At 40.2% G+C, this 14,956-nt stretch overlaps 1 protein-coding gene across 2 annotated transcripts in view; it reads left to right on the top strand.

Moving 5' to 3' along the window:
• Positions 1-982: 982 nt before the first annotated feature.
• HPGDS (hematopoietic prostaglandin D synthase) overlaps positions 983-14,956 on the top strand; it is a 63,858-nt gene continuing 49,884 nt past the window's right edge. For both annotated transcript variants that reach the window (XM_032762584.2, XM_032762583.1), the window contains exon 1: positions 983-1,046. The gene's annotated coding sequence lies outside the window, so the exon portion shown is untranslated. The remainder of the gene's footprint in view (positions 1,047-14,956) is intronic.

The raw sequence follows: 14,956 nt of genomic DNA, 5'->3' as shown, positions 1-14,956 counted from the left end.
TACCTTGACAAGGACTTACCCGCTTTCTTGAGGCAAAACAAAGCTAGAGGAGTGTCCTTCAAAACACGCTGCTGCAATTCTGGCCAACGTCTGCACTGCCTTTCAACTTGAGAAATGCAAATATATGGTAAACAATACCAGACTGTCCCTTCCCCTTAATCTTTTGCTGAATAAGCTGTTTAAAGATCAAGTTGCCAGAGAAACAAGCAAGAACTTTCAGCACATACTGTTCATGGTATCAGGAGGAGAAGCAACCCTGATAGCAGTCCAGTGCAATCCCTGCTGAATGCCAAATTATGCTGTAGGGGGACAGTGGAGAAGATTCTGGCTATTTCTTACTTTATCATCGTTATATTAAATAGCAAAAAAATAATAATAATTAGTGTTTAAAACTACTTGGCATTCCTGCAGTGCTTTTAATCCAAGCATGTGAAAGCAATTTTATAAACACTAAGCTGCATACCACCACCTCCCACTCTGGTAAGGTATTGTTATCGCATCCAAGTTATAAAGAGATAAACTGAGGCACAGTGAAGCTGAAATGACTTGTCTAAGGTCACAGCACAAGCCTATGGCAAGTTTAAGTTAGTGGGTCACCAGATCCTCATCTGGTATAAATTAGTGTAGCTCCACTGACTCAAATGATTAATGCCACTTAACACCAGCTGAGGATCTAGCCTTGAAGCACAAGAGTCTGGTTTGGCTGAGTTCTCTGGTGCTGTTGACTTTTTTGTTATATTATCTGACCTAATTTTTAATACTTCCTAAGTTAACCTTCAGATGAAAAAGATAAGATACGATACCAACAAATTGCATGTTTACGTGTGGTCTTTAGCTGAGGAAATGATGCGTCTCTGTTATTGGTAAAATGTGTTCATGAGAGTGTGTGTAAAGAATCTGATGACTGCATAGTTTGAACTAGTGGGAGTGGTCTGCACATTCACACAGTGATATACACATAACCCTCCTCAACCCAGACTAGCATTGAGAGAAATTCCTGTTCGCTGAAGGAAGGATTACATTGACCAGACATTACTGCAATAGAAGTGAGTGATATCTCAGATTTGAATATGACAAAGAAACTGACTTCTGTCTTCTCTTTTCAATTTTCCTTTTCCAGTCTTATTCTGTCCCCTTTAAATACGTTACTGCTACTAAGTAGAAAGAACTATATTCTCCTGCCATATATGGCACTTGTACAGCAAGTACTTAAAATGTATCATTTTTGCAGTTTTGGAATTATTAAACACAGAACTGAGGGACTAATCATGCTAGCTACAGTCAAGTATAAAAATCAGTTATGTGGAACAATTCCTGTATATATTAGCTTGTAAGTGTATCTCAAACATACTTGCAATATACCTGCTATTCTGCCTTCAGGCTTTTTTTGATTGCTTGTTGTGCTGAACTGCCTCGAGGTTTTGTGATCTGTACAAACAACAAGTGCATTCCAAACTAAACTAAATTCACAAACTACCGTAGGTGTCCAGAAGCAAAGAGTCAGTTTAGAAACCTGCTGAGGGAGACAGCATCTGTTTTGATTCATTTTGATAGTCAGGACACTTGTCTAATATGAGCTAAAGAGATACTGTAGAAGAGGCAAACACAGTTAAACAGTGAAAGAACAGATTTACATAGAGAGCTGCTCCCATTCAGGAATAAGTTGCTTCAAAGCCTTTTATTAAGTTAAAACAATATTCTATTATAAATAAAAGCTGACTATTTATGTAACCAGTGGTTCTGGAACAGTTTGTATAGTGAGGGTGCTGAAAGCCATTTAACAAAACTATAAACCCTGTACATGATGGAAACCAGATCAAGCCAGGAGGTGCTGCTGCACCCCCAGCACTCTTAGTTCCAGCACCTATTCATGTAACCAGCTGAACGGCAGGGTAATGTCAGAGGAATTAGATGGCTATTAAATGCTACTGAGCAGTGCCTTTGGGCTTCCTGCTGGTCACTTTCTACACTATCCCGTCTCTTTTCATTCATCCAACCACACACAAACTTTCAGATCCCTTGCAGTATTATTATGCAGAAAGACAAAAATAGCTAAAATATTTTATTTTAGCTGAGTTTTTCTTCCTTTGCAATTCAGTCATTGTTATTTCAAACTTTTGAAATCGTATTGTAAATCTTGGCCAGGACTTTTACTATTCTTCTATCTGGCTCCTGCCTTTGTCCACAAATACACCTGTGCATAGAATCCACGTGAGCACGTCCTCCGTTAAAAGCCACTTTCATTTAATAGCAATACCTTTACTGTGCAATTTAACACAGAAAACTTTGCATGATATCTTTAGCCAGAAATATTTTGCCATTGCTTTCTGTGCTATTACATTTTGGACAACTCCACCTGTGTGCAGAGACAGCAGCCATTTTGTACTTATTTGCTGAAACTTTTGCAAAAGAGATGCACATGCTGAATTCTCATCTGGAGATTTTACTTTTGCTCATTCTTCTTGTTTTTCTTAATCTAAAGTAAAAGACATCTACCTGCTGAAAATATGCAGTTGCTCTTTGCATACAGGAAAAACAACACAAAATATGTTTTCATCTCAAATATGCTATATGGAGACGAAGGAGTTTTTCAAACTATAAAGAGTAGAAAACAAAGTGGCTCTGTACAATTAGTTTAGTTTCATATTCCCAGGGAAAATATGACCTGTTGTGGTTCATGCTATTCAGTTTATCATCAGATAGTAGTCATACATCTCAATAGAGCCATACCTTGTGATCTAGTTTCTTATATACATATATATTTACAAGAGGCTTCACTCACTGAGGTGATTCAGTGGAAGGAGACTTCCAGCTGAATTATCCTCTTTTCATCGTATGGATTTGCTAGATAGCAGTCATTCTTACCTTTTGGTTGTGTTGTCCAATGAGGGGAAATTATTTCATACAATAGGTCTGAGCTATGTGGCAGTGGAATCTGAATAACTACATATATTGTCCATGAATCCATTTTCCTGAATGGTTTTAAAACTCAGTATTACCACGCTCTGCTTCTACACTTTGCAACACCAACACTCTTTTGCTACTGCTAGTCCAATTCCTGCCATGTTTTTGCAGAAGTCTCAATACAGGAAAAGGAATTTTAAAGGAAAGGGGACATTAAGTATAATCTCATGTTCTTTATAGTTTACTATGTGAACGTTTTTTAATTTCACTGATGCGAAATCTCCTTAAAAATTTGCATTCTGTAGATTTTAGATTTTTTAGTGTCTCAAAACCCAAGTCAGTACATCATAGGGTGACATGAAATGGAACCAAGTGGTGTAATTTTTCTAGCTTGCACTGAGAGCAAAGACATCAGGAGAGTGTGCAGCAAGGTTCTTGGCTGCAGTTTGGTAGTCATATATCCCTACTGAGCAGGTAAGGTGGGGTGGGATGGGAAGTATAGTAATTAGATGTAATACAAGCTATCCTTACTTTAAAAGTGCCCTGGAATTAAAGCATCACTAGGAAGTAATTTCCTTTAATAGAAAAAATGGTTTCTATAAAGGTGGACAAGATCTTCAGCTGGTATGCCTTCAGTAGAGCTATGTGATTTACACTAGCTAAGGATCTGGCCTCAAATGCATATATCATTTCAAACTGGCAAATATTCTGCATCCTATAAACATTGCACCAGCTAACCCAGGTGATTTTCTCTCTCTCTCTCTCTCTCTCTATATATATATAAAGATCCAACATAATCATTACATACAATAGAATATTAATCAAAACATTCTAATTTATACAGAGCCAGTAGGTCCAAGCTCTCTAGGAACCTTACACAACCAACAGAAAATATTTGATCAAGGAGAAATGGTACCCTAAGCCCTAGAAAATGAAAAAAGCCTTTCATATTGCCACTAAAATCCATGACACTGCAGTGCCAAGGTCACACAGTAAGGCATTTTGAAATGGCTCAGTGAAAACAAATGAGCATTGGAAATACCTCTGTTATAACCCTCTGAAGTCCAAAGCACCAGCCCCTCTGACCTGAAAGGGGAAAACAAATGGCAGACAGAAGCAATTGGTAACAATTAGAATAGCTTTGGACCTCTCTATGTTTAATAATTACTAATAGTAAAGAGAAAATTAATACTTGGATATTAATAGAATATCAGAGTATTCATGTCTTATACAAAAACAGTAACCATTAGGCTGTGGGTGTGCTAAGGCCACTGCCTATCATACTGACCAATATCATTTCATTGTTACCTTGCACTCTCCTCTCTGTTGTCTTGTCTTATCCTTAGACTATAAGCTCTTTGGGGCAGGGACTGTGGGGTCCTGGTCCATGACTTGGACTCCTAGGTACCATGAATATACAAATAATGAAGAATAATAATTAGGCTTGAAGACTCTGGCCCAGATCTTCAGCTGGAGCATTGAAGTAATGGAGCTGTACAGATTTATATCAGCTGACCATCAGGCCCGGTAATTTTTGCTCACATGAATAGGGCTAAATTGACTGCCAAATATGGGATCAGGAATCCATTTCCTAAAATGTTCTGTCAGAGATCTTGGTTTTTCTTCCTGCCTTTGAAATATTGGGCAAGGGTTATTTCCTACATGATAAACATCTTGTCCTGCCATGGGGCTGGGACATTCTTGGACCTCAGGACTTTGTGTCACCTAGATATCAGAATTTAGAAAACATACAGGGATGTCAGAAATGCATGAAGTGCAGACTGCATGCATGCACATGGACACACACACACACAAACACAAATGTGTATCTTTACCATTCATTAAAAAACAATGTTTAAGTTTATATTGTCAGAAAAAGATCTGAGGCCTTTCTTCTCTGCCTTAACCATTTAATCCAGCCCATTGACCTCATCTTTCTCTTGTAATTTTTTTTTAAGCTAGTTCACTGCATTTGGCTCTTAGATACCAAGGTACTTGAGAAATGGCAAAGAGATATTTGGTTTCCTTATTCCTCTTCATCCTACACATATGTGGGCTGAAAAAGAAGATCCGCTCGTTTACCACAAGTGAAAAGATAAGCAAAAAATGACAGACTGTGTTAATGCAAATGAATAAAAGGAGAGTTGAGACAATGAGCACAAACAGATTTTGGCAAGTTTACCTGCCTTGCGAAAGCAACTAATTGAGTCAGAGGAAGCCACGAAATTGCTTTTATGGGAATTGGGAATTATGCTTTTTATTATATAAAATATTCACTCAAGAAGTAATTAGGCATGCATTTATGTGGAAACATACAAAATTACAAGAGGAAGAAATATTCTTCAGCAATGACCAGTGCAGACAAGAATTATGAGGAGTGTTTTATGCAATGATTCCACAGACAGCTATCTAGGGAGTTGAAAAAGTACATAAAAAATCCCCTATCAGGCTCAGACTTTAAGAGTAGAAGGGATCTTCATGATCATCTAGTCTGACCTCCTACACATTGCAGGCTACAGAACCTCACCCACCCACTCCTATAATACACCCATAACCTCTGGCTGAGTTACTGAAGTCCTCAGATCATGACATAAAGACTTCAAGTTACAGAGACTCCACCATTTGCACTAGTTTAAACCTGCAAGTGATTCATTTCCCACACTGTAGAGGAAGGCAGAAAAAACCCCCAAGGATGTCTGCCAATCTGACCTGAGGGAAAATTCCTTCCCAGTCCCAAATATGCTGATCAGTTAGACTAGGACTGGCCAACCTGAGGCTGAGAGGGAGCCAAAATTTACCAATGTACATTGCCAAAGAACCACAGTAATACATCAGCTCATCAGCTCCCCTTTCAGCGCCTTCTACCTACTGGCAGCCCTGACAATTAGTGCTTCCTCCTGCCTCCCTGCACCTCCCAATCAGCTGTTTTGTGGCATGCAAGAGGCTCTGGGGGAGAGAGGGAGGAGTGAGGGCAAGGCAGGCTGAGGGGAGCGGGCGGGAAGGGGAGAAATGGGGTTGAGCAGTGAGCACCCCCGGCACACTGGAAAGTTGGCACCTGTAGCTTCAGCCCCCGAGTCAGTGCCTATAGAAGGAGCCGCATATTAACTTCTGAAGAGCAGGTTGGCCACCCCTGAGTTAGATCCTGAGTATGTGAGTGTCATAAACAGATAGTTAAGGGTTAAGGCCTCTTTTCCCTGTAAAGGGTTAAGAAGTTCACCTAGCCTAGCTAACACCTGACCAGAGGAACCAATGGGGGAACAAGATGTTTCAAAAGAAATGAGGGAAGTTTCCTTTGTTTAGTTTCAGTTTCAGCCAGAGTGAAAAAGATCAAGGAACCAGCCTCTTATCAGAGTAGTAAGTTTTAGAAAGGAATAAATAGGTTTATGTTTATTTTCTTTTGTAACTTGTCTTTGTGCAATTAGGAGAGTAATCAAATTTGAGTATTCTTGTGTGTACTAAGGTTTTTGCCCAGGGGAACATCTTTTGTTTTAAATCTGTTGTCTGTGAGATCAGCTTGTATGCTGTCTCCCAGAAGTTCTTTTTTTCTTTTAGCTTTCTTTTCTTTAATTAAAAACCTTCTTTTTAAAAACCTGATTGATTTTTTCCCCTGTTTTTTAGATTCAAGGGAGTTGGATCTGGACTCACCAGGGATTTGGGGGGGAGGGAGAAGGAGTAATTCTTCCTTGTTTTAAAATCCAAGGGATTTGGATCAGTGTTCACCAGGGACTTGGTGGAGGATTCTCTCAAGGCTACCCAGGGAAGGGAAGGCTTTGCAGGGAGGTGAGGGGGGGGTGGGAGACAGAGTTTTCCAGATAACTCAGAAAGCTGGATGGTGGCAGCAAGACCAGATCTAAGCTGGTAGTTAAGCTTAGAGGTGTTCATGCAGGTCCCCATATCTGTACCCTGAAGTTCAGAGTGGAGGTGAAACCTATGACAGTGGGCAAGACCCTCCAAACAGACCCCTATTAAAGAATTCTCTGTAGTAACTCAGAGCTCTCTCCATCTAGTGTCTCGTCACCTGCTGTTGGAGATATTTGTTGCTAGCAGCCTCATCACACCATCTCCTCCATAAACTTATCAAGCTCAGTCTTGAAGCGAGTTAGGGTTTTTGCCCCATTTCTCCCCTTAGAAGGCTGTTGCAAAACTTCACTTGTCTGATGGTTAGAAACTGGTGTCTAATTTCAAGTCTAAACTTTTGATGGCCAGTTTATATCATTTGTTCTTGTCTCCATATTGGCACTTAACTTAAATAACTCCTCTTCCCACCTGGTATTTATCCCTCTGATGTATTTATACAGAGGAATTGTATCTCCCCTCAGCCTTCCTTTGGTTAAACAATCAAAGACAATCAGGGTTGGAAGGGACCTCTGAAAATCATCTAGTCCAACCCCCTGCTCAAACCAGGGCAAATCCCCAGTTTGTTTTTTTTTTTTTTTTTTTTTTTTTTTTTAAAACCTCTGTTCCCTAAATGGCCCCTCAAGGATTGAATTCACAACCCTGGGTTTAGCAGGCCAATGCTCAAACCACTGAGCTATCCTCCCCCTAGGGTAAACAAACAAAGTCTCCTCTAATAAGGTAGGTTTACTATTCCTCAGATCAGCCTAGTAGCACATCTCTGCACCTGTTTCAGTTTGAATTCATCTTTTTTAAATATAGCAAACTATAATTGCATGCAGTATTCCAGATGAGATCTCATCAATGCCTTGTGAAACGGTACTAACGGGTTTATTGTCTCCTTGCCTGATGTATCCTAGGACTGCATTAACCTTTTTCATGGATGCATCATATTGACAACTTATAGTCATCCTGAGATCAACCAGTACATCCAGGTCTTTCTCCTCCTTGTTGCTTTGAACCAATACATCCCCAGTTTATAGCAAAGTCTTGTTGTTAGTCCCTACGTGCACGACCTTGCACTTTGTACTATTAAATTTGATCCCATTTCTATTACTTTAGTTTTCAAGGTCATCCAGATATTCTTATATGATATTCCAGTCTTTCTCCATATTGGCAACACCTCCCAACTTTGTGTCATCCACAAATTTTATTAGCACACTTTCACTTTTTGTGCCAAGGTCATTAATAAAAATGTTAAATACGACTGATACCAAGACCGACCCCTGAGGAACTCCACTAGTAACCTCCTTCCAGCCTGACAGTTCACCTTTCAGTATGACCTGTTGTAGTCTTCTCTTTAAGCAGTTCCTTATCCACCTTCGAATTCTTATACTGATTTCCATTTTCTCCAATTTAACTAATAATTTCCCATGTGGAACTCTATCAAATATCTTACTGAAATCCAGGTAGATTAGAACTACTATATGTCCTTGGTCTAAAAAATCAGTTATATTCTCAAAGAAGGAGATCAGGCTGGTCTGGCACAATCTACCTGTTGTAAAACCATACTGTAGATCATCTCAATTACTGTTTACCTCTATATCCTTATTCTCTCTCTCAAACTTTGTTTTAAGACCTTGCATACAATTAAGGTCAAACTAACAGGCCTGTAGTTTCCCAGATCACTTCCCCCAACCCCTTCTTAATAGGAACTATAGTAGCAATTCTCCAGTCAGATGGTATGGCCCCCCGCCCCTAAAGTTTACAGATAAATTAAAAATCCTTGCTATTGGTCTTGCAATTTCATGTGCCGGTTCCTTTAATAAAAAGAACAGGAGTACTTGTGGCATCTTAGAGACTAACAAATTTATTTGAGCATAAGCTTTCATGGGCTCAAATGTGTTAGTCTCTAAGGTGCCACAAGTACTCCTGTTCTTTTTACAGATACAGACTAACACAGCTACTACTCTGAAACCAGTTCCTTTTATATTCATGGATGGAGATCATCTGGGCCTCCTGATTTCATCCCATGAAGCTGTTTGAGTTTGATTTCCCCTTCAGATGTGTTATTATCCTAGCACCTAAGAACCCTAGCCAAGAACCAAGACCCCATTGTGCTTGGCACTATACCAGCACTGATGGTCCCTGCCCAAAAGTGTTTACAATTTAAACATAAGACAAAAGACAACTGATGGATAGGCAGGCAGACTGATGGGGAAGTACAGTGAGACAATATTGGTCAGCAATAAGAATTTAATCAATTGAGAAATTGCCTTAGTCATTTCCCCCTGCATGCTTTTTATGACATCTCTTGTCTTTTTTTAATAGTGAGAATCTTGAATATAGAAGTAGCTTATTTATCTATTTAGTGCTCTTGGCCTAACAGAGTATCTGGGGTGCTGCACAAAAGAATTTAAAACAAAATTTTCACTGGGGCCAGCCAATGGCCAGCCAACAAAATTGTACAAATCCAGAAGGAAGGATTGTGGTCAAAAGAAAACCAAAACTTTCACAGACGTTCCAGCCCAAAATGAAAAGCTTTGCACTGAACCTGAGCTGTAAAGGAAAAAAACGAAGCTTCAAAGAGATCCCAGTACAACATGATGGTCCAAGACATTGACAGCAGTACATAGCATCAGCCAACTCCCACCCCTCCTCACCAGGTTTCAGAGTCTGGGCTACACCCCAAGCCTAAAACATCTACACTGCTATTTTTAGCCCCACATCATGGGCTCTGAGACTTCCTGTGGCAGAGTGCTGTCTCCCTCCTTGTATATAGCTCCTATATACCCCTTTTCATTCACAGATCTCAAAGCACTTCACACAGGAGGTCAGTAGCACTCTTCATTTTACAGCTGGGGAAACTAAGGCACAGAGTTGATGTAACTTGCCCAAGATCACCCAGCAGGCCTGTGGCAGAACTGAGAATAGCACCCAGTTCTCCTGAGTCCCCATCCAGTGCTCTGCTAGGCCACCCGGTCTGAATTATTTTTACATCATGTTCTGTCTGTGTAAACTAAATTTGAATGGTTAGGGTTGATTTTTTTAAATGCACATGATGGTGTATGTGAAATGGAAAGCTACATTTGTTGTCTGGGGCTTCTTTAAGGTTTTCCAAGTTTTCTGCTGCATCAGCTGCAAAATGCACAAATCGCCACTAGGTCTTTGTCTCCAAATCACTGCTCACATTGTCATGGCTCTGAAATTTTCTATGAAGGGATGTCAGATATAATCTATCAGTTTAGTGTTATATAAAATCATATGCAGATATACAAGATAGAGACTTGTGCAAGCTTGAAGCAGCTGTTTCTCCACAATAGTTTATATGTTCTTCTCATCTGGAGTAGAATAGAAATGCAATTAATCTTAAGTCTGCTCCAGACTTAATTCCGACTAGTAAATGTCTCATAATACTTTGATGTAAGCCCATGTCTTCTTGCTCTATTGTATAAAGAGCTCTGTGGAGAAGGCTGGATATGTATCAAAATGTGATTATGGGTTTTAAGATGGGCAATAACTCCCATCTGCTGGGAAAACAGCTACAAATTCATCCATCGCTTGTACTAGAGAGACAATGAGCAATGTTGCCGTAGTCTAAAAGCTGCTTACCCCATTCAGCTATTGTTCTATTCAAGTGAAATCCTTGAGTATCATTTGATGTCAATGAGGTTGTACATGTATTGTTGAGGGCATAATCTGGCTTGCAGTATGTTTACTATTGGCGGTGATGAAAATCACAATGAAGATTTTGGAGTAATTTTTCTTTTGGGTCAACATTTTCTAGTTTTTCCTCAAAAACAAAAAAAGATTTTTTTTTGGTAAAAAAATCAGTTCTTAAGTGTTTTAGTTTTCAAAAGATAAATATTTTCATGGAGAATAAAAAAAATTAACCAAAGGTTTTTTCAAACCATTTTTCTTCTGTTTTATTTAAGCAAACTCTAACATTTTGTGTCTGTGGAACAGGTTTTCATAGAATATCAGAGTTGGAAAGGACCTCAGGAGATCATCTAGTCCAACCCCCTGCTCAACACAGGACCTATCCCCAGACAGATTTTTGCCCCAGATCCCTAAATGGCCCACTCAAGGATTGAACTCACTTGGAGGGAGATTCTCCACTCTGTTAGCTTTGCCCCTGGAGTACTTGCTCCTGCTCTGCTATCTTTAAGGGAGCAGAGGGGTCTGACTTGTGCCTGCTCTGCTCTCCTCTCTTAATTAATGTAGCATTTTCGATGTGGAGTTGCTAGATCCTGCTTCCCCTCCCCCAATCCCCTGCCAGCTGCAAAGTAATGATGCTGACCCATTTCTTCCCACAGCTTCCACATACTAATTCTGATCACTCCCTGCTGTTACTATTAGGGGGCCCTAGGTGGTTCCCTATCAGATATCAAAGCCATAAATAGGGGAGTCTTATTCCTGGTTTGGAAGGGGGAATCCCTCTGGCTTTCTCACCCAAAACACACACCATGCTGGGCAATTACTAACTCTCTAACCCTTACATTTTTCAGGGAAAAAATGGAAGTCAGCAATCCTTTAACAATATTACTTTTACTTGAATAACGCAGACAGCAGCTTGTATCAAGTGCTATATTATCATACTAAGACATTTCTTTTACAGGGTAAAGTCACCAAACTAAATTCAGCCCAGGCAGGCTTCTTTGCAGTTGCAAAGTCAAGACAGACTCAGCCCGTCACATGGTTGCTTCTACAATCACAGATTACTTACAGTCACAGCAAGATTGTCCTTTCCCCACTTAACTCAGTACCTTCAGACACCAATTGTACAAAGCCTATCACACAAACAAGGCAACATCCCCAATGCTAACTTTGTAAGAATATTAATTCTTGACTAGAAGGAAAATTTGCAGAACTCTAGACTTGAAAAGTCAGCATGACACAAACAGCTTCTTTAAACAACTGAAGTCTGTCTACAGGCCAGAAAAGCAGGAAGTGTTCCACTCACTTGGCAGTTGATTGAAAAGAATACTTAGATGGTGTTATAAAACTACTGCCAATTGTCCTTCTGAAGTAAATGGACAACATACCACTAGTATAAACAATTCAGGCATTAGTGGCTCCATTAGCCTAATTGTAAACAAAGTCACTAAACATCACTCCCCAGGCTTTAGAAGTGCATCTTCTTACCTCTCTCATTATGGATGATGTACATTCTTCAGCAGTTATTGGCTTCCCTCTTATACCACAAAAAACAGTATCAAAGATGCAGTCAGACCCTGAGATATAAACAAAAAGTCACAGATCGGCACATGGAAATTAAAAGGTGACCTTCCGGTATGTCAACTACTGATAAACCTCTGTCAGCATATACAAATCACATCAAATGTGTACCATCCTGAAGGGTTGTCTTCACTTGTATGTGGGAGTTACTTATTTGCCACTTAAATTCAAGGTACTTAACATGTTTGCAAAGACTTGTGCAGACACTCCCCACACGTGTTCTGGGATACACACAGGTATAGAACAAAATGCTGGGAGTAAAGTATATACGGGCAATAAGAGCATACAGTTAACATCATTTTCTGTAAAACCCAGGATCAACAGCTTTCCTTGCTGCTATTGCTCATTCTGATGAACAATGTAAAGGAACTCTACAGTATGTTGTTTTCGGATAGCAGTAGTGAATTATGCTCTGTTACTATAATTGCCACTGTTCAGGGACAGATGTGCCTTTGATCCCCTCTCTCCTTCTCGTCCTTGGCTCCCCTTTCCAGTGACAGGCCCAATGCTGGCACTTCTCTCAGAGTAGAATCCCATGATTCAACCCACTTTTAGACTGAGTCTCAGTGCTACAGTCCCCCTGTTTAACCAATCAGGATCCCTCAGCAGATCGAACTGGGTTTGGATTCCCTTTGGAACCTATAATCAGTAGATAAATGCAGGGAGTTGGAACAGCATCTTCAAAACACAGTATAATATATTTATCCATAGGAACAAAGCAATCAGAGAGAAAGGTTAAAACAGCACAAGGGCAACATGCGTGTCAGTCTTACCAAACCACTTAGGCACACCAACACCTAGGAATGGAGTATATTCTGCTTCCCACCAGACTTAATCTTCCTCTCATCTTCAGGGCTGAAGCTTTTAATCCCTCCAAAGCTGTTTCATTTCCCCCTCTTGGCTTCTGTCCTTTGGGTTACCAGCCATCCTGGGGATCAGAGCATGGTAGGGGCTAAGTCCTCCAAGGAGAACTCTGGCAAAAAGCAGCGTGGAATCACTGACTTGGACAGGATGGAGTCGCCATAAATTTACTAAGTCAAGAATGCCAGCTTCAGTATTTCAGCCACGGCCTTCAGATCATGAAAAATATGGAGGTGATCCTCAGCAGCCTCACAAACTGCAACTTGTCACTAGAATTAAAAGTGAGAATAGTCAGTGCAGTACCAACAACTGGGTTATTTGGAGCCACTGACTTTGGTTCCTGCATATATGCAAAACCACCTGAGACTGACTTAACCCTAGTTTTCCTTTAGCAATTAATACCATAACCATCCAATAGAGGTATACAATCTTCATCAAACTAATACAGATAGCTCCCATGTTCTTCACAATAATAAATGAAAGATTTTGCCAACCTGCACCTCTCCTGCTCCTGTGGTGAACATGAAACTGTAACTAAAGGCTCTCAGTGATGCCATGTTTCACCTTCCTGGGAAAGTTTATAACAAAGGATGCTGTTTATTGATACTGAAATCACCCTCCAATAGAACAAGCCAATTGTCATCCACAGAAAGTTCAATAAATGTGTCTGGAAAGATCATGGACTTAAAGACATCAAGTTAAATGTTCATCAGATGAACCACCTTGGTTGACAGGTTTCAGAGTGGTAGCCCGTGTTAGTCTGTATCCTCAAAAACAATGAGGAGTCCTTGTGGCACCTTAGAGCTTTCGAAAACGTATGCCCAAATAAATATGTTAGTCTCTAAGGTGTCACAATGACTCTTCGTTGTTTTCACCTGGGTTGAGATTTTCAACACGATTAGTGATTTTGGGTTCCCAATCTGTGACACCTTAAAGTGCTGAGCACTATCTGAAAATCAGGCACCTTTAATGTGTCTGAATTTGGAGACCCAAAAATTGAGGTACCTCAAAATCACTAGTTGCTTGGTTCTAGTTTAAATATATTAAAAGGCACCTACACAACTTCTTTGTCATTGTTCAACTATTATGAGCACAAGAAAAGGAGACACATTCTTCTTAAAACGTTCTCTATAGTCCAAGCCACTTCATAGCACAGCCTGCTTAACAGTACTGCTAAAAGCCCATAAATAGTAACACCCCATGAACCACCCCAGATCCTTCAATCCCTCCCGTAACAGTCAGAGGGCTTTTCTACAGCAAGTTCGACATGCTGAGATAGATGCATTGGCAGTTGATTAAGCGGGTCTAGTGAAGACCCACTAAATCAACCACTGATCACTCTCCTGTTAACTACTTTACTCCACCTGAACGAGAAGCGCAAGGGAGTTGATGGGAGAGCATCTCCAGTCGACATTGTGTAGTATGGATCCCACAGTAAGTAGATGTAAGTACGTTGACTTAAGCTACGTTATTCATGTAGCTGAAGTTGTGTAACTTAGATCGACCTCCCCCTGTAGTGTAGACAAGGCCTAAGAAAAACAGGCGAACCTTGCAGCATTCCCTGAAAGTTAATCTATCTGGGCTCCATGAAATAAAGGGGGTGGAAGTGAGCTCCAGATTAAAGGACTCTTTCTGGAAAATGCTTTTACAGTGCCCTTTCCCCCGCTCACACTTTTAAACCATGGGATTATCAGCACAAGTGCCTCCTCCAATTATAACTACCAGCTAGCCACGGAGGCTCCCAGATAACCACAGCTCAAATCATTTGAAGCTTTGTAGTTCAAAACCAACCAACCTTAAATTTCTGTCTAAGTTTTTATGTTGCCCCTATCACCATTGAATCTGAGCCCTTTCCAAGTATTTTAAATAAAACTCAAATCCAGTAACACCCTCTTTCTTCCCTTTGTGTAAGGAATCAACGGCTAGCTTGATGAGAGAGGCAGAGAGGAGAAACAGTGTTTCATTTTTTTCCCAAGTGAGATAGTGTTATTTAGATGAGGCAGGAAAAAAGGAAGGAAACAAATGGTGGAGAATGTAGCCTGGGACAGAAAGAAAGAAGTTTACACAAACCTATGCCATTGCTTTGAAGGAGGACACTACTTCTCCATGGCACACCATC

Source organism: Chelonoidis abingdonii, chromosome 5, assembly GCF_003597395.2.
Source record: "Chelonoidis abingdonii isolate Lonesome George chromosome 5, CheloAbing_2.0, whole genome shotgun sequence".
In the NCBI taxonomy this organism is placed as follows: Eukaryota; Metazoa; Chordata; order Testudines; family Testudinidae; genus Chelonoidis; species Chelonoidis abingdonii.
The sequence above is the reverse complement of the archived record's forward strand: the minus strand, read 5'-3'. Positions and strand labels throughout refer to the sequence as shown.